This window comes from Salmo salar, chromosome ssa04, assembly GCF_905237065.1.
Source record: "Salmo salar chromosome ssa04, Ssal_v3.1, whole genome shotgun sequence".
Lineage (NCBI taxonomy): Eukaryota > Metazoa > Chordata > Actinopteri > Salmoniformes > Salmonidae > Salmo > Salmo salar.
Genome location: NC_059445.1, coordinates 82621941 through 82643525, shown reverse-complemented (window position 1 = coordinate 82643525; position 21585 = coordinate 82621941). Strand labels below are relative to the sequence as shown.

The 21585-nt window shown below is 44.3% G+C and overlaps 1 protein-coding gene across 1 annotated transcript in view; it reads right to left on the bottom strand.

Moving 5' to 3' along the window:
- Window positions 1-21585, bottom strand: part of LOC106603954 (E3 ubiquitin-protein ligase RNF43) — a 219130-nt gene that overhangs the window by 23291 nt on the left and 174254 nt on the right. The gene's annotated exons all lie outside the window — the stretch shown is intronic.

The window sequence follows — 21585 nt, the reverse complement described above, 5'->3', positions numbered from 1 at the left end:
TCCTGCCCTGCCTTTCTAAAATCTTCGAAAGTCAAGTTAACAAACAGATCACCGACCATTTCGAATCCCACCGTACCTTCTCCGCTATGCAATCTGGTTTCCAAGCTGGTCATGGGTGCACCTCAGCCACGATCAAGGTCCTAAATGATAGCATAACCGCCATCGATAAAAGACAGTACTGTGCAGCCGTCTTCATCGACCTGGCCAAGGCTTTCGACTCAGCAGACTCAATAGCCTTGGCTTCTCACATGACTGCCTCGCCTGGTTCACCAACTACTTCTCTGATAGAGTTCAGTGTGTCAAATCAGAGGGCCTGTTGTCCGGACCTCTGGCAGTCTCTATGGGGGTGCAACAGGGTTCAATTCTCGGGCCGACTCTTTTCTCTGTATACATCAATGATGTCGCTCTTGCTGCTGGTGATTCTCTGATCCACCTCTACGCAGACGACACCATTCTGTATACATCTGGCCCTTCTTTGGACACTGTGCTAACAAACCTCCAAACGAGCTTCAATGCCATTCAACACTCCTTCCGTGGCCTCCAACTGCTTTTAAATGCTAGTAAAACTAAGTGCATGCTCTTCAATCGATTGCTGCCTGCATCCTCCCGCCCGACTAGCATCACTACTCTGGACGGTTCTGACTTAGAATATGTGGACAACTACAAATACCTAGGTGTCTGGTTGGGACTGTAAACTCTCCTTCCAGACTCACATTTAGCATCTCCAATCCAAAATTAAATCTAGAATCTTCTCCAAAAAGAGAGGCATCAGCCAAGGCTGCTCCAGCCCAGGTCAACCTACCAGCCTCCCAGTCTGCTCCAGCCCAGGTCAACCTACCAGCCTCCCAGTCTGCTCCAGCCCAGATCAACCTCCCAGTCTGCTCCAGCCCAGGTCAACCTACCAGCCTCCCAGTCTGCTCCAGCCCAGGTCAACCTACCAGCCTCCCAGTCTGCTCCAGCCCAGATCAACCTCCCAGTCTGCTTCAGCCCAGGTCAACCTCCCAGTCTGCTCCAGCCCAGGTCAACCTCCCAGTCTGCTCCAGCCCAGGTCAACCTCCCAGTCTGCTCCAGCCCAGGTCAACCTACAAGCCTCCCAGTCTGCTCCAACACAGACAATCACCCACAACTACAATCCTTATCGATTCAAATGGGAAGTTCTTGGTCCAGGAAAGATGATTCCCTAGTCACCAGGTGTCCCACACACCCCCCTGCTCCACTTTCTGAAACAACAGCACCTCCACCATCCCCATGAGAGATGAGCCAGACACGATTTATTAAAGCACAAATCTAGAATACCAGGCCTATCACAGCACAGATTTACCAGACCTCACCCGCCTCAGGACAGCTCTACTAGACCCAGCCCATCACAACACAGCTCTACTAGACCCAGCCCATCACAACACAGCTCTACTAGACCAGGCCCATCACAACACAGCTCTACTAGACCCGGCCCATCACAACACAGCTCTACTAGACCCAGCCCATCACAACACAGCTCTACTAGACCAGGCCCATCACAACACAGCTCTACTAGACCAGGCCCATCACAACACAGGTCTACTAGACCCGGCCCATCACAACACAGGTCTACTAGACCAGGCCCATCACAACACAGCTCTACTAGACCAGGCCCATCACAACACAGCTCTACTGGACCAGGCCCATCACAACACAGCTCTACTGGACCTGGCCCATCACAACACAGCTCTACTAGACCAGGCCCATCACAACACAGCTCTACTAGACCAGGCCCATCACAACACAGCTCTACTGGACCAGGCCCATCACAACACAGGTCTACTAGACCAGGCTCATCACAACACAGCTCTACTAGACCAGGCCCATCACAACACAGCTCTACTGGACCAGGCCCATCACAACACAGCTCTACTAGACCAGGCTCATCACAACACAGCTCTACTAGACCAGGCCCATCACAACACAGCTCTACTAGACCAGGCTCATCACAACACAGCTCTACTAGACCAGGCTCATCACAACACAGCTCTACTAGACCAGGCCCATCACAACACAGCTCTACTAGACCAGGCTCATCACAACACAGCTCTACTAGACCAGGCTCATCACAACACAGCTCTACTAGACCCGTCCCATCACAACACAGCTCTACTACACCAGGCCCATCACAACACAGCTCTACTAGACCCGTCCCATCACAACACAGCTCTACTAGACCAGGCCCATCACAACACAGCTCTACTAGACCAGGCCCATCACAACCCAGCTCTACTAGACCCGGCCCATCACAACACAGCTCTACTAGACCAGGCTCATCACAACACAGCTCTACTAGACCCGGCCCATCACAACACAGCTCTACTAGACCTGACTCTAGGGTCGGGCAGATCACTGTCCTTCAGAGAAGTACACCACATGATGCAGTCCACACCATGTATCATTCAGATCATCAGCCTACATATGCTGAGGTAACCTCTGGCAAAAGACACCTAGAACAATCAGAGATTGGAGAGGTGCTCCAACTACTGCATCTAATATGCAGACTACTAGACTAGATAGACTTTTGAATTCACTCGCTCGCATTTGATTTGATATATAATAGTATGTGTGTATACGTATGTATAAGTATGTGTGTATATGTATGTATAAGTATGTGTGTATAGGTATATAATAATATGTGTATATGTATGTATAAATATGTGTGTATATGTATGTATAAGTATGTGTGTATAGGTATATAATAATGTGTGTATATGTATGTATAAGTATGTGTGCATATGTATGTATAAGTATGTGTGTATATGTATAAGTATGTGTGCATATGTATGTATAAGTATGTGTGTATATGTATAAGTATGTGTGTATATGTATGTATAAGTATGTGTGTATATGTATAAGTATGTGTATATGTACATTGAATTCTGAAAGTATTCAGACCCCTTGACTTTTTCCACAATTTGTTACGTTACAGACTTATTCTAAAATTAATTAAACTGTTTTTTTTCCCATCAATCTACAAACAATACCCCATAATGACATGGCAAAAAAATAAAAATAAAAAATAAACTGAAAAATCACATTTACATACAGTACCAGTCAAAAGTTTGGACACACTTACTCATTCAAGGGTTTTTCATTATTTTTACAATTTTCTACATTGTATAATAATATTGAAGACATCAAAACTAGGAAATAACACATATGGAATCATGTCGTAACCAAAAAAGAGTTATATTTTATATTTGAGATTCTTCAAAGTAGCCAACCTTTGCCTTGAATTTGGAGAGAGAGAGAGAGAGAGAGAGAGGGCGAGAGAGAGAGAGGGCGAGAGAGAGAGAGGGCGAGAGAGAAAGAGGGAGAGAGAGAAAGAGGGAGAGAGAGAGAGAGAGAGAGAGAGAAGGCGAGAGAGATAGGGAAAGAGAGAGATGAGATAAGGAAAGTCAAGTGAAAAGTACACAAATAGAATGGATAGCATATAGTATCACTGTATTCAACATATAGTATTTCCACTGTATTCAACATATAATATTTACACTGTATTCAACATATAGCATCACTGTATTCAACATATAGTATTTCCACTGTATTCAACATACAGTATTTACACTGTATTCAACATATAGTATTTCCACTGTATTCAACATATAATATTTACACTGTATTCAACATATAGTATTTCCACTGTATTCAACATATAGCATCACTGTATTCAACATATAGTATTTCCACTGTATTCAACATATAATATTTACACTGTATTCAACATATAGTATCACTGTATTCAACATATAGTATTTCCACTGTATTCAACATATAGTATTTCCACTGTATTCAACATATAATATTTACACTGTATTCAACATATAGTATCACTGTATTCAACATATAGTATTTACACTGTATTCAACATATAGTATTTCCACTGTATTCAACATATAGTATATCCACTGTATTCAACATCTAGTATTTCCACTGTATTCAACATATAGTATTTCCACTGTATTCAACATATAGTATTTACACTGTATTCAACATATAGTATTTACACTGTTTTCAACATACTGTATCACACTGTAATTCAACATATAGTATTTACACTGTTTTCAACATACTGTATCACACTGTAATTCAACATATAGTATTTACACTGTATTCAACATATAGTATCACTCATATAACATTAACTCAGCAAAATAAGAAACATGCCTTTTTCAGGACCCTGTCTTTCAAAGATAATTCGTAAAAAATCCAAATAACTTCACAGATCTTCATTGTAAAGGGTTTAAACACTGATTCCCATGCTTGTTCAATGAACCATAAACAATTAATGAACATGCACCTGTGGAACGGTCGTTAAGACACTAACAGCTTACAGACGGTGGGCAATTAAGGTCACAGTTATGAAAACTTAGGACACTAAAGAGGCCTTTCTACTGACTCTGAAAAACACCAAAAGAAAGATTCCCAGTGTCCCTGCTCATCTGCGTGATCGTGCCTTAGGCATGCTGCAAGGAGGCATGAGGACTGCAGATGTGGCCAAGGCAATAAATTGCAATATCCGTACTGTGAGACGCCTAAGACAGCGCTACAGGGAGACAAGACGGACAGCTGACTGTGTCACAGCATCATCGGACTGAGCTTGTTGTCATTGCAGGCAATCTCAACGCTGTGCGTTACAGGGAAGTCATCCTCCTCCTTCATGTGGTACCCTTCCTGCAGGCTCATCCTGACATGACCCTCCAGCATGACAATGCCACCAGCCATACTGATCGTTCTGTGTGTGATTTCCTGCAAGACAGAATATCAGTGTTCTGTCATGACCAGCAAAGAGCCCGGATCCCATTGAGCACGTCTGGGACCTGTTGGATCGGAGGGTGAGGGCTAGGGCCATTCCCCCCCCCAGAAATGTCTGGGAACTTGCAGGTGACTTGGTGGAAGAGTGGGGTAACATCTCACAGCAAGAACTGGCAAATCTGGAACAGTCCATGAGGAGGAGATGCACTGCAGTACTTAATGCAGCTGGTGGCCACACCAGATACTGACTGTTACTTTTGATTTTGACCCCCCCTTTGTTCAGGGACACATTCAATTTCTGTTAGTCACATGTCTGTGGAACTTGTTCAGTTTATGTCTCAGTTGTTGAATCTTGTTATGTTCATACAAATATTTACACATGTTAAGTTTGCTGAAAATAAACGCAGTTGACAGTGAGAGGACGTTTCTTTTTTTGTTGAGTTAAGTATCACTGTATTCGAAATATTGCATCACACTGTATTGAAGCAATGTAGTATTTTTTTTAAACTTTACATGGTTAACACTAGATGGCAGTCACACCCCACTGTTCACCAGTGACATATTTCTTCCTTACACAATCCCATCTGGATGGCTCTAGACAGCCCACTATACACAGTGTTATGATCACTATTCTTACTGGAGTGTGTACAAATAATAACACAGTGTAGCAAGGACAGGAGAGGTGGAGAGAGAGATAGGGAGTGAGGGCAAAGAGAGAGACGAGAGAGAGAGAGAGAGAGAGAGAGAGAGAGAGAGAAAGAGAGGACAGAGAGAGAGGGCAAAGAGAGAGGACAGAGAGAGAGAGTGAGAGAGTGAGAGAGAGAGAGGGCAAAGAGAGAGGACAGAGAGAGAGAGGACAGAGAGAGAGAGAGAGACAGAGAGAGAGGGCAAAGAGAGAGGACAGAGAGAGAGTGAGAGAGTGAGAGAGAGAGAGGGCAAAGAGAGAGGACAGAGAGAGAGTGAGTGAGAGAGAGAGGGCAAAGAGAGGACAGAGAGAGAGAGTGAGAGAGAAAGGGCAAAGAGAGAGGACAGAGAGAGAGAGAGAGAGAGGGCAGAGAGAGGACAGAGAGAGGGCGAGAGAGAGAGAGAGAGAGAGAAGAGAGAGAGGGCAAAGAGAGAGGACAGAGAGAGAGAGAGAGAGAGAGAGAGAGAGAGAGGGCAAAGAGAGGACAGAGAGAGAGCGAGAGAGAGTGAGAGAGAGGGCAAAGAGAGGACAGAGAGAGAGAGTGAGAGAGAGAGAGAGAGAGACAGAGAGAGAGGGCAAAGAGAGAGGACAGAGAGAGAGAGAGAGAGTGAGAGAGAGAGAGAGAGAGGGCAAAGAGAGGACAGAGAGAGAGCGAGAGAGAGTGAGAGAGAGGGCAAAGAGAGAGGACAGAGAGAGAGAGAGAGAGAGAGAGAGAGAGAGAGAGACAGAGAGAGAGGGCAAAGAGAGAGGACAGAGAGAGAGAGAGAGAGTGAGAGAGAGAGAGGGCAAAGAGAGAGGACAGAGAGAGAGTGAGTGAGAGAGAGAGGGCAAAGAGAGGACAGAGAGAGAGAGGAGAGAGAAAGGGCAAAGAGAGAGGACAGAGAGAGCGCAAGAGAGAGAGAGAGAGAGGGCAAAGAGAGGACAGAGAGAGAGAGTGAGAGAGAGAGAGAGGGCAAAGAGAGAGGACAGAGAGAGAGCGCGAGAGAGAGAGAGGGCAAAGAGAGGACAGAGAGAGAGCGAGAGAGAGTGAGAGAGAGGGCAAAGAGAGGACAGAGAGAGAGAGTGAGAGAGAGAGGGCAAAGAGAGACAGGACAGAGAGAGAGAGAGCGAGAGCGCGAGAGCGAGAGCGAGAGAGAGAAGGAAGGAAGGAATGAAGGCAAAGAGAGAGGACAGAGAGAGAGCGAGTGAGAGAGAGAGGGAGGGCAAAGAGAGAGAAGGCAGAGAGAGCGAGAGAGAGAGAGAGAGAGAGAGAGAGAGAGCAGTGAGAGGGCATAGAGAGAGGGTAGAGAGAGCGAGGGCAGAGAGGGGCTATGCTTTGGTAAAGTGAGTTGAGGGTGTATCAATACCTTTAGTGTTCCCTGCCTACAGAGCTCCTAGGGGCCCTGTCCTGTCAGTGTTCCCTGCCTACAGAGCTCCTAGGGGCCCTGTCCTGTCAGTGTTCCCTGCCTACAGAGCTCCTAGGGGCCCTGTCCTGTCAGTGTTTCTGTTTTTAGAATTCCACAATGTTGAAAAATATAGCTTTCAGAACACGAATATGAATTAGGTGGTGTACTCTACAATATGAATTAGGTGGTGTACTCTACAATATGAATTAGGTGGTGTACTCTACAATAGGAATTAGGTGGTGTACTCTACAATAGGAATTAGGTGGTGTACTCTACAATAGGAATTAGGTGGTGTACTCTACAATAGGAATTAGGTGGTGTACTCTACAATAGGAATTAGGTGGTGTACTCTACAATAGGAATTAGGTGGTGTACTCTACAATAGGAATTAGGTGGTGTACTCTACAATATGAATTAGGTGGTGTACTCTACAATATGAATTAGGTGGTGTACTCTACAATAGTAAAACACTCCAAAGGCATTTTAAGTGTGACCCTGAATAAATACAATTACACACGCGCACACACACACACACACACACACACACACACACACACACACACACACACACGCCAGCACGCACACACACGCTATAGAAATCCAGGTGAAGACATCTTTCAGCCAACCCATTTATCACAAGTTAATGAGAAAAGGCCTTGGAGGACCGGCTCCTTTGAACTCAGATCACTTGAAAAAAAGAGACAGTCAATAGATGACTAGGAACCACCTCCATGTCCTTTATACAGCAACTACCCCTCCTTCCCCTGGTTCCTGTGTGTGTATATATTATTAGTGTCAGTGTAGGAAATTGGTGGCATGTTGCATATTATAATGGTGGAGTATTTCTCTACTTCGAGCCACTCAGATGACTGGGGTTGGGTTTAAAGTTCAAAGTTCACAGTGTCAACGGTCAAAAAGGAGGTCAGATAGAAAATGAACATTTAATGTCCATTGATGTAGCGTCCAACGCTGGCCTACTGGCCCAAGTCAACAACCTCCAACCCCCTCTTTTCATTTCGTCTGTAATTGGAGAATGGACTATGAGACTAAATTAGGGGTTTTTCCACCTCAAAAAGCACAAGAAAGAGGATTTCAACACTCATCATTTCATTTTGTCCTGAAATTGTTTCTGTTAGCATTCGTTCAACGTTATTTTGTTGAAATATAATTTGATGAAACTAATTGATTGCAACCAAATTGGACATTTTTTAATTTATAGGATTTATATAATATTCTATAAATATAATAGCTAAGATCTGATTTGGACCAAACTTTTTTCTAACAATGAGTTAGAAATTGACAAGAGCCACTCAAGCCAGACTGCTTAGAGGGTAAAGAAACCAATATGTCCCTTTAGAAATATATAGCCTAATAGCACGAACAGCACCATCTAGTGGTCATAACCTGGTAATAGCACGAACAGCACCATCTAGTGGTCATAACCTGGTAATAGCAGGAACAGCACCATCTAGTGGTCAGAACCTGGTAATAGCAGGAACAGCACCATCTAGTGGTCAGAACATGGTAATAGCAGGAACAGCACCATCTAGTGGTCAGAACCTGGTACTATCAGGATGTGGGATGGGACATCAATCTAACAACTTCAATGAATACTTTTCTCTGAGTGGAGGTAAAAAAAAAAAACATCAGCAAATTCAATTACAATTTTATATGTTTCTAACTTATGGAAACGATTTCAGAACGATCTGAGGTGGTGGGTGTCATGGCTCGTTGAAATGATATGGAACGACTGAACATGTGGGAATCTGCTTTGCCTAGAGTTCAAGAGTTCCCAACCCAGCGTGAAGCACATGTCCTCTAATCCAGGTAATACATACATTACTACACTTGTGGTATAATACCATCGACAAGCACGCACACGCGCACACACACACACACACACACACACAAGGACACACACACACACACACAAGGACACACACACACAAGGACACACACACACACACACAAGGACACACACACACACACAAGAACACACACACACACAAGGACACACACACACAAGGACACGTACACACACAAGGACACACACACACAAGGACACACACACACACACACACACACAAGGACACGTACACACACAAGGACACACACACAAGGACACACACACAAGGACACACGCACACAACGGACACGCACACAAAGGACACATACACACACGCTCTCTCCCTACTAAATACTTTATTTTAAATGGCCTCACCACAGGGCTGCTGGAGTACCTAAAGAACCTCAGTGGTCATTTCAGGAATAGAATCCTATTAAGTCATTATAGTATCACAATGTGGAGCGGCGGTGGTGGTGGCCAAAAGCTGGCTCATCCCAAAGGTTTCTATGAAAGCCACACAACTGAAAAGGAAACAAACCCCATTACAGAACGAGCTCATGCTACAACATGATTAACTGGAGTTATATTTAACTTCTTCTCTTTATTTTTTTACAATCCCTAAATTCAGACTCAAACAAGGCAATTAAAATGAGAGCCAAAAATGCATGTGGAAACAACTCTGTTTCGATATGTTTGTCAGAGGTAACTGTACTGTAACAGCCAGCTTTGTGGTTTAGCGATCACACATATCTCCTAGTCATACAACAACATGATAGGACAGAGGTGATATCTATATATAGAGAGATCACCTCCACTTGGCATTTGAAACAACACCAAACTCTCCACTTGTGCCATCAATGACAGATTTAACTTCATAAAAATGTATTCAATTACAGTTTTTTTTTTTTTACAATCACTTTGGCACTAATTTCAGAACCTTGATGTCATTTTTCACAACTCTAGACACAAAACTCACAGCCAATGATCAAAATGAACATTTTCAAAACTGTAACACTTTTTCCAATTGCTTGGATACAATCCACATAAAGCTAAGATAATTTGTTCATTGAACTAAAATCACCTGTTCAAAATGACACAACTTAACATCAAAGTATTACCATTTCAAAATGCAATTCACACATTACATCTGAGATGACTGTCTATTCATTTCATTACAATGATCTAACTATCAACTGATACAACTGCTCAAAATGATCAGTAACTGTTGCATTACTCTTAATGCATAGTTTTATGGAAACTGACAAACAAAATTCCATGTTTAGATCATGAAAGTTTCAGGATAACGAGATCCATTGACACCAATTACTGTGCAACATGAACCAATTGAACTACATTATCTATGGATGTAATATTTCATCATCATTCTTTATCAGACACTGTTTCTATGGTCCCATGTACCACTTTTCCAGACCATGTTTTCAGATTTGACATTACTGTACAATCATCGGCCACTTTATTAGGTACACCTATCTAGTACTGGGTAGGACCCCCTTTTGCCTCCACAACAGCCTGAATTATTCATGGTGTTGTATGTTAAGAGATGACATTCTGCACACCACTGTTTTAAACAGCTGTTATTTGAGCATTTGTGGCCTTTCTGTTAGCTTGAATGAGTGTGGACATTCTCCTCTGACCTCTCTCATTAACAAGGTGTTTTTGCCCACAGAAATGCCGCTCACTGAATGTGTTTTGTTTATCGCACCATTCTCTGTAAACTCTATAGAGAGTGTAGTGTGTAAAAATCCCAGGAGGACAGCTGTTTCTGAGATGCTGGAATCAGCATGTGTGGCATCAACAATCATACCACGGTCAAAGTTGCTTAGATTACTCATCTTGCCTGTTCTAATGTTTGGTGGAACAACATCTAAAGCTCTCTACTCTATATACTCTATATATTGAGTTGCAGGCAGCCACCTGATTCGCTGTTCGAATGTAATCTTCCTTGATGAGCTAAATCAGGTCTGTAGAGTTGATGGCGTGACCTATGTCATTGTGTGGGATAATGTCAGGTTCCACCGCGCTCAAATGGTGCAAGCATGGTTTCAGGCCCATCCACAATTTACCACCCTGTACTTACCCCCATACTCTCCTTTCCTTAACCCGATTGAGGAATTTTTCTCCACATGGAGGTGGAAGGTATATGATAGGCGCCCTCACGAACAAGCCACCCTTCTCCAGGCCATGGATGATGCATGCAATGACATCACGGCAGACCAGTGTCTCACCCGAAGATTCTTCCCAAGATGTTTGGTTAATGAAAACATCCATTGTGATGTGGATGAGAACCTATGGCCAAATCCACAAGACAGGGTTGATGGAAATATAGAAGTACAGTAATCAATCCTTTGTTTTGTTTTTACAGTAAGCCAGGTGAGGAACACTGCAGTTGATGTTTTACTGTAGTTTTTTTCTTTTTTGGTAGCTAATTATTTTTGCTTTGATTCAAAGAAACCTATGTTGTGATTTTATTGTATTTCTTCAATAAATTTCATATTTGTTCAATGATTCCACTGTGTCTGTAGTATTCTCTCTACTAGTCCTTTTACAGTGATGTATTTACGTGTAGTACCATAATGAAACATGTATCACATATTTTGTACTACAATATTTAATGATCGTACGAACAACTACACAGTGAAACTATCGGTATCTTGTGTGTGGGGGGGGATCTAAATGAATGTTCCTACGGTATTTCATGATAAATGAATTATTTGAACCAGTGATTCTGCAAGTGCAAGGTTTCTTTAAAAGATATGAATGCACAATGCAATGTTTTGAACGTTGGACAGCCTGTGTTACAAGTGATGACCGTTTTGAGTTTTGTGTCTGGAGTTTTGAAAAATGACCACAAGGTTCTGAAATTAGTGCCGAAGGGAATGTAATGTCTGACAAAACCAGAGCTAGCAGCGTCCAAGGTACAATAGACTTATCAATACTGTATTATCACCATTGACGCTCTTATCCAGAGGGAACTAAAGTCAGTGCAAAAAGTATGTAAATAAAAAAATAACACCAAGCATTGCAAGGTCTGAACGCAGGAGTTTAATTAAAACCTGTTAAGGTATAGGGGACAGTATTTTCATTTTCGGATGAAAAGCGTGCCCAGAGTAAACTGCCTAATACTCGGGCCCAGAGTCAAATATTTGCATATCATTAGTAGATTTGGATAGAAAACACTCTGAAGTTTCTAAAACTGTTTGAATGATGTCTGTGAGTATAACAGAACTCATAGGGCAGGCAAAAACCTGAGAATAATCCAACCAGGAAGTGGGAAATCTGAGAATTGTAGTTCTTCTTTTGAATCCCTATCGAAACTACAGTGTCTGTGGGGTCACGTTGCACTTCCTAAGGCTTCCATTGGCTGTCAACAGCCTTTAGAAACGCGTTTCATCCTTCTCCTGTTACTGGGCAGAAAATAGGAACTCAGTCAATGAGTGGACTGCCTATGGACAAAGGACATGGTGATGCGCGAGCCCGACAGCGCGCCCCTCCTTTTTCTTCTTGAATGAATACGCTATTGTCCGGTTGGAATATTATCGACGTTTTATGTTAAAAATACCCTAAGGATTGATTGTAAACAACGTTTGACATGTTTCTACGAACAGTAATGGAACCATTTGACTTTTTGTCTCTGGTACTGCGCTCGCGCGTTATGCCTTTGGATAGTGATCCGAACGCACAAACAAAACGGAGGTATTTGGACATAAATATGGAGTATTTCAAACAAAACGAACATTTCTTGTGGAAGTAGGAGTCCTCGGAGTGCATTCTGACAAAGATTAGCAAAGGTAAGGGAATATTTATAATACTAATTCAGAGTTTTGTTGATGCCAGAACTTGGCGGGTAGCTGTATAGCTTGCTTCGATGGCTGAGTTATGTACTCAGAATATTGAACAATGTGCTTTCTCCGTAAAGTTATTTTGAAATCTGACAAAGCGGTTGCGTCAAGGAGTAGTGTATCTATAATTCTTTCAATAACTGTTGTAAATTTTATCAACGTTTATGAGTATTTTTGTAAATTGATGTGCACATTCACCGGGAGTTTTGGTGGGAATACATTTTCTGAACATCACGCGCCAATGTAAAATGCTGTTTTTGGATATAAATATGAACTTTATCGAGCAAAACATACATGTATTGTATAACATGAAGTCCTATGAGTGCCATCTGATGAAGATCATCAAAGGTTAGTGAATATTTCAGCTGTACTTTTGGTATTTGTGATGCATGCCCTGGCTTGGAAAATGGCTGTGTGGTTTTTCTTGTGAAGTTTATGTCCTAACATAATCAAATTTTATGCTTTCGCCGTAAAGCCTTTTTGAAATCGGACAATGTGGTTAGATTAACGAGAGTCTTATCTTTAAAATGGTGTAAAATAGTTGATTGTTTGAGAAAATAAAATGAGATTTTTGTTGTTTTGTATTTCGTGCCATGCTGTTTCACTGGCTGTTGAATAGTGTGTCCCACGTAGCCCTGAGAAGTTAACATGTTGCTGGTCGGTGAACTGTGGAATACATTAATGCAAGGTGACCTTTTGCTGTGTTGCGTGGATTCGTATCAGAGAGACAGAGAACAGTGAAATCATTTCAGTAGAGACGAACAAGAGTGGAGCAGCAGGTTGAAACAACTGATCAGTTATCACCCAGGTCAAACACAACACTACACAAAGCTGAGAAGGTTAACATCAGGCGGCAGGAATGAGGTAAACACACACACACACACACACACACACAACCCACGGACCCCCCAAAATCCCATGCCAATCCCACCCTGATAGAAGTAGCACCAGCAGCAGATAGCCGACCTGGGTTCAAATACTACTTGAAATAATTTAAAATACTTCAGCGGTGCTTGATTGAGCATGTCTGGCTTAATGGACAAATGGAATAGTTCCAAAACTGCAAACCCCGCCCATCTGGCACTCTAAGCAGGCTAGAGCAAAACTCTCTATGTATTTTAAAGATTTCAAATAGTATTTAAATCCAGGTAGCAGATTGCACCTGGCAGCAGGGCAGAACAGAGCAGAACAAAGCAGAACAGAGCAGAGGAGAACAGAGGAGAACAGAGCAGAGGACAACAGAGCAGAGGACAACAGAGCAGAGGACAACAGAGCAGAGGACAACAGAGCAGAACAGAGCAGAGGAGAACAGAGGAGAACAGAGCAGAGGAGAACAGAGCAGAGGACAACAGAGCAGAGGACAACAGAGCAGAGGACAACAGAGCAGAGGACAACAGAGCAGAAACAGAGCAGAGGACAACAGAGCAGAACAGAGCAGAGGAGAACAGAGCAGAGGAGAACAGAGCAGAGGAGAACAGAGGCAGAACAGAACAGAGGAGAACAGAACAGAGGAGAACAGAACAGAACAGAAGCAGAACAGAGCAGAACAGAACAGAACAGAACAGAGCAGAACAGAACAGAGCAGAACAGAACAGAAGAGAGCAGAACAGAACAGAACAGAATATAACAGAACAGAGCAGAACAGAACAGAACAGAGCAGAACAGAACAGAACAGAGCAGAACAGAACAGAACAGAATATAACAGAACAGAGCAGAACAGAGGAGAACAGAGCAGAGGAGAACAGAACAGAGGAGAACAGAGCAGAGGAGAACAGAGCAGAGGAGAACAGAGCAGAGGAGAACAGAACAGAGGAGAACAGAGCAGAGGAGAACAGAACAGAGGAGAACAGAGCAGAGGAGAACAGAACAGAGGAGAACAGAGCAGAGGAGAACAGAGCAGAGGAGAACAGAGCAGAGGAGAACAGAACAGAGGAGAACAGAGCAGAGGAGAACAGAGCAGAGGAGAACAGAGCAGAGGAGAGCAGAACAGAGGAGAACAGAACAGAGGAGAACAGAACAGAACAGAGGAGAACAGAACAGAGGAGAACAAAGCAGAACAGAGGAGAACAGAACAGAACAGAGGAGAGCAGAACAGAACAGAGCAGAACAGAACAAAACAGAGGAGAACAGAACAGAGCAGAACAGAGGAGAAAAGAACAGAGCAGAACAGAGCAGAACAGAACAGAGCAGAACAGAACAAAACAGAGGAGAACAGAACAGAGCAGAGCAGAGCAGAACAGAACAGGACAGGACAGGACAGAGCAGAACAGAGAAGAACAGGACAGGACAGGACAGAGCAGAGCAGAACAGAACAGAGCAGAGCAGAACAGGACAGAGCAGAACAGGACAGAACAAAACAGAGGAGAACAGAGCAGAACAGGACAGAACAAAACAGAGGAGAACAGAGCAGAACAGGACAGAACAGAGCAGAGCAGAGCAGAACATAACAGAACAGAACAGAGCAGAACAGGACAGGACAGGACAGAGCAGAACAGGACAGAGCAGAGCAAAACAGAACATAACAGAACAGAACAGAACAGAGCAGAACAGGACAGAGCAGGACAGGACAGAGCAGGACAGGACAGAGCAGGACAGGACAGAGCAGAACAGGACAGAACAAAACAGAGGAGAACAGAGCAGAACAGGACAGAACAAAACAGAGGAGAACAGAGCAGAACAGGACAGAACAGAGCAGAGCAGAGCAGAGCAGAACAGAGCAGAACAGAACAGAGCAGAACAGGACAGGACAGAGCAGAACAGGACAGAACAGAACAGAACAGGACAGAGCAGAGCATAACAGAACAGAACAGAGCAGAACAGGACAGGACAGGACAGGCAGAACAGGACAGAGCAGAGCAAAACAGAACATAACAGAACAGAACAGAACAGAGCAGAACAGGACAGAGCAGGACAGGACAGAGCAGAACAGGACAGAGCAGAACAGGACAGGACAGGACAGGACAGGACAGAACAGGACAGAGCAGAACAGGACAGGACAGGACAGGACAGAGCAGAACAGGACAGAGCAGAACAGGACAGGACAGAGCAGAGCAGAGCAGAGCAGAGCAGAGCAGAACAGAACAGGGCAGGGCAGAGGAGTAGAACAGAACAGGGCAGGGCAGAACAGGGCAGGGCAGAGTAGAACAGGGCAGAGCAGGGCAGAGTAGAACAGAACAGGGCAGGGCAGAGTAGAACAGGGCAGGGCAGAGTAGAACAGAACAGGGCAGGGCAGAGTAGAACAGAACAGGCCAGGGCAGAGTAGAACAGAACAGGGCAGAGTAGAGTAGAACAGGGCAGGGCAGAGTAGAACAGGGCAGGGCAGAGTAGAACAGAACAGGGCAGAGTAGAACAGAACAGGGCAGGGCAGAGTAGAACAGAACAGGGCAGGGCAGAGTAGAACAGAACAGGGCAGGGCAGAGTAGAACAGAACAGGGCAGGGCAGAGTAGAACAGAACAGGGCAGGGCAGAGTAGAACAGAACAGAACAGGGCAGGGCAGAACAGAACAGGGCAGGGCAGATTGCGCCAATCTCAGCCCAGCCCTGCAGCGTTTTCTATGTCCCCTCTGGGCATAGCTAAACCTCAGGTGACTGTCGCCAACATCACACACACGCACGCGCACACGACACACACGCACACGCACACACACACACACACACACACACACACACACACACACACACACACACACACTAACCTAAGGGCATGGAGTATCAGAGGGAAACAGACAGGGAGGAGAAGTCGCATATCATGTACAACCAGCTCATAGATGAACACACACATAATTGGCATAGAGAGAAGGCCCAGTGATCTGCCTAGTACCTACAGTGGACAGTGAGAGGCCCAGTGATCTGCCTAGTACCTACAGTGGACAGTGAAAGGCCCATTGATCTGCCTAGTACCTACAGTGGACAGTGAAAGGCCCAGTGATCTGCCTAGTACCTACAGTGGACAGTGAAAGGCCCAGTGATCTGCCTAGTACCTACAGTGGACAGTGAGAGGCCCATTGATCTGCCTAGTACCTACAGTGGACAGTGAGAAGCCCAGTGATCTGCCTACAGTGGACAGTGAGAGGCCCAGTGATCTGCCTAGTACCTACAGTGGACAGTGAGAGGCCCAGTGATCTGCCTAGTACCTACAGTGGACAGTGAGAGGCCCAGTGATCTGCCTAGTACCTACAGTGGACAGTGAGAGGCCCAGTTATCTGCCTAGTACCTACAGTGGACAGTGAGAGGCCCAGTGATCTGCATAGTACCTACAGTTGACAGTGAGAGGCCCAGTGATCTGCCTAGTACCTACAGTGGACAGTGAGAGGCCCATTGATCTGCCTAGTACCTACAGTGGACAGTGAAAGGCCCAGTGATCTGCCTAGTACCTACAGTGGACAGTGAAAGGCCCAGTGATCTGCCTAGTACCTACAGTGGACAGTGAGAGGCCCATTGATCTGCCTAGTACCTACAGTGGACAGTGAGAAGCCCAGTGATCTGCCTACAGTGGACAGTGAGAGGCCCAGTGATCTGCCTAGTACCTACAGTGGACAGTGAGAGGCCCAGTGATCTGCCTAGTACCTACAGTGGACAGTGAGAGGCCCAGTGATGTGCCTAGTACCTACAGTGGACAGTGAGAGGCCCAGTGATCTGCCTAGTACCTACAGTGGACAGTGAGAGGCCCATTGATCTGCCTAGTACCTACAGTGGACAGTGAGAGGCCCAGTGATCTGCCTAGTACCTACAGTGGACAGTGAGAGGCCCAGTGATCTGCCTAGTACCTACAGTGAACAGTGAGAGGCCCAGTTATCTGCCTAGTACCTACAGTGAACAGTGAGAGGCCCAGTGACCTGCCTAGTACCTACAGTGGACAGTGAGAGAACCAGTGATCTGCCTAGTACCTACAGTGGACAGTGAGAGGCCCAGTTATCTGCCTAGTACCTACAGTGAACAGTGAGAGGCCCAGTTATCTGCCTAGTACCTACAGTGAAGAGTGAGAGGCCCAGTGACCTGCCTAGTACCTACAGTGGACAGTGAGGGAACCAGTGATCTGCCTAGTACCTACAGTGGACAGTGAGAGGCCCAGTTATCTGCCTAGTACCTACAGTGGACAGTGAGAGGCCCAGTGATCTGCCTAGTACCTACAGTGGACAGTGAGAGGCCCATTGATCTGCCTAGTACCTACAGTGGACAGTGAGAGGCCCATGGATCTGCCTAGTACCTACAGTGGACAGTGAGAGGCCCATTGATCTGCCTAGTACCTACAGTGGACAGTGAGAAGCCCAGTGATCTGCCTACAGTGGACAGTGAGAGGCCCAGTGATCTGCCTAGTACCTACAGTGGACAGTGAGAGGCCCATTGATCTGCCTAGTACCTACAGTGGACAGTGAGAAGCCCAGTGATCTGCCTACAGTGGACAGTGAGAGGCCCAGTGATCTGCCTAGTACCTACAGTGGACAGTGAGAGGCCCCGTGATCTGCCTAGTACCTACAGTGGACAGTGAGAGGCCCAGTGATCTGCCTAGTACCTACAGTGGACAGTGAGAGGCCCCGTGATCTGCCTAGTACCTACAGTGGACAGTGAGAGGCCCAGTGATCTGCCTAGTACCTACAGTGGACAGTGAGAGGCCCAGTGATGTGCCTAGTACCTACAGTGGACAGTGAGAGGCCCAGTGATCTGCCTAGTACCTACAGTGGACAGTGAGAGGCCCAGTGATGTGCCTAGTACCTACAGTGGACAGTGAGAGGCCCAGTGATCTGCCCCTACAGTGGACAGTGAGAGGCCCAGTGATCTGCCTAGTACCTACAGTGGACAGTGAGAGGCCCAGTGATCTGCCTAGTACCTACAGTGGACAGTGAGAGGCCCAGTGATCTGCCTAGTACCTACAGTGGACAGTGAGAGGCCCAGTGATCTGCCTAGTACCTACAGTGGACAGTGAGAGGCCCAGTGATCTGCCTAGTACCTACAGTGGACAGTGAGAGGCCCAGTGATCTGCCTAGTACCTACAGTGGACAGTGAGAGGCCCAGTGATCTGCCTAGTACCTACAGTGGACAGCGAGAGGCCCAGTGATCTGCCTAGTACCTACAGTGGACAGTGAGAGGCCCAGTGATCTGCCTAGTACCTACAGTGGACAGTGAGAGGCCCAGTGATCTGCCTAGTACCTACAGTGGACAGTGAGAGGCCCAGTGACCTGCCTAGTACCTACAGTGGACAGTGAGAGGCCTGTGTGTGTGTGTCCTTGCTGGCTGTGGCGTCACTCTTTGTTCTCATTTCACACAGAGAGAGAGAGACACACACAGTGTCTGAAGTTTTCCATCTCCTGAGAAGATCACTCAGCTTATTAATGTGTTACACTGAAGTTATTGATTTTATAAGGCACATGTGAGTGTGTTTATATTGCACCTAGGCCAACCTCATTTCATCCGGTGGCATAGTCCCTTCATCTGCAGCCATTTTCCAGGAGAGGGTAGAGAGAGGAGACAAACACACACACACACACACACACACACACACACACACACAATCCCACTATATAAAACATCATACATACAGTAGCATAGCTCTAAGCTGCCTACATTGATATGAACGATTACAGGACTGGTTGAAATCCGCATGAGGCAACAGGCAATAGCCACAGTAGAGACCTCTGTGTGTAAGGATCCCTCTGACTGTTTGTCCAATTTCTTTCAAATAATGCCTAACAATAACATTGTTATTGAGTGTGTATAAAACCGACTTGATAGTACAGTAGTATTATTGTGCTAGGCATGATGACATAGTGGTTGAGGAAAAATTTAGAGAGCGACATAAAGAAGAAAGAGGAGAAGGAAGAGAGAATGAGAGAGAAGGACAATGAGAGAGAGAGGAGAGAGAGAAGGAGAAAGAGAGGAAAGAGGAGAGAGAAGGAGAGAGAAGGAGAGAGAGGAGTTGAAATTGAATTGATAAGGAGAAAGAGAGGAGAGAGAGAAGGAGAGAGAGAGCGAACATCTCAGTAAGACAAAAATAATGGTGTTCCCAAAACGTCCAGTTGCCAGGACATTGTTGCCCTAGAGCACACATAAAACTATACATACCTCGGCCTAAACATCAGCGCCACAAGTAACTTCCACAAAGCTGTGAACCATCTGAGAGACAAGGAAAGAAGGGCCTTCTATGCCATCAAATGGAACATAAAATTCGACATCCCAATTAGGATCTGGCTAAAAATACTTGAATCAGTTATAGAACCCATTGCCCTTTATGGTTGTGAGGTCTGGGGTCCGCTCACCAACCAAGAATTCCCAAAATCGGATAAACACCAAATTGAGATACCGCATGCAGAATTCTGCAATAATATCCTGTGTACAGCGTAAAACACCAAATAATGCACGCAGAGCAGAATTAGGCCGATACCCGCTAATTATCAAAATCCAGAAAAGAGCCGTTACATTCTACAACCGCCTAAAAGGAAGTGATTCCCAAACATTCCATAACAAAGCCATCACCTACAGAGAGATGAACCTGGATAAGAGTCCCCTAAGCAAGCTGGTCCTGGGGCTCTGTTCACAAACACACCCCACAGAGCCCCAGGACAGCAACACAATTAGACCCAAACAAATCATGAGAAAACAAAAAGATAATTACTTGACACATTGGAAGGAATTAAAACCTGTTGGGGCTCGGGGGCAGTATTGAGAAATTTTGAAAAAAATATGTGCCCATTTTTAACTGCCTCCTACACCAACTCAGAAGCTAGGATATGCATATTATTAACACATTCGGATAGAAAACACTCTGAATTTTCTAAAACAGTTTGAATGGTGTCTGTAAGTATAACAAAACTCATATTGCAGGCAAAAACCTGTGAAAAATAGATCCAAAAAAAATTGAATTTTGTGACTGTACTATTTAGTGTCATTGTTTTATAGATACCATAGTGAGAAAGGATTCATTTCGCAACACCTACGGCTTCCACTAGATGTCAACGATCTTTATAAAGTTGTTTGAAGCGTCTATGATAAACAGAGAGCAAATTAGAATGCAAGGAAGTTGACATGTCATCACTTCATTTTTTTGCGCCTGCGCATAAATCTGAGAAGCGTGAGTTTGTCATTAATTGTTTATCAAGACATAGGATAGGTTGTGTGAAAATATTACTGATGTTTAACGTTAAAAATGGACCAAAAGATTAATGCTAAACAAGGTTTGACATGTTTGAACGAACGTAAATAGATTATTTACTAGGTTTTTTTAGCTTTTCGGGCGTGATTTTACAACCCCCCACCACGTTTTGTGGGAGCATAATGAACGCTAAGTACTTGGTGTTATTTGGACATAAATTATGAACTTTGTCAAAAGAAACCACATTTGTTCCGGACCTGGGATTCCTGGCAGTGCCTTCTGATGGAGATAATCAAAGGTAAGGGGATATTTACAATGTTATTATCGATATTAGATGATGCTAACTGTATAGCATAGCTTATTGTTCTTAGCATAGCACCCCGTTTATTGCAAAATGTGATTTCCCAGTAAAGTTATTTTGAGATCTGGCCATTCGGTAGCAATTACGAGATGATAATATATTATTCTTTGAATGACAATATTATAATTTATTAATTTATTTATTATAAAATAGTAATTTTGTTATGTTCACCGGAAGCATTTCAGAGAAGAAAAAAATCTGAATTTCACGCTACTGTAAAATGCTGTTTTTGGATATAAATATGAACTTGATGGAACAAAAAATGCATGTATTGTATAACATAATGTCCTAGGAGTGTCATCTGATAGAGATTGACAAAGGTTAGCTGGTTTCTGCTTTTGGTGACGCCTGACCTTGAATTGAAAATGGATGTTTGTACTTTTGTGGCTATGTACTGTCCTAACATAATCTAACTTTATGCTTTTGCCGTAAAGCCTCTTTGAAAATCGAACAATGTGGTTAGATTAAGGAGATGTTTATCTTTTAAATTGTGTAAAATAGTTGATTGTTTGAGAAATTGAAATTATTAGATTTTTGATGTTTTGAATTTCCAGCCTTGTTAGCAATCCCGACTCGGGGTTCATTGCTA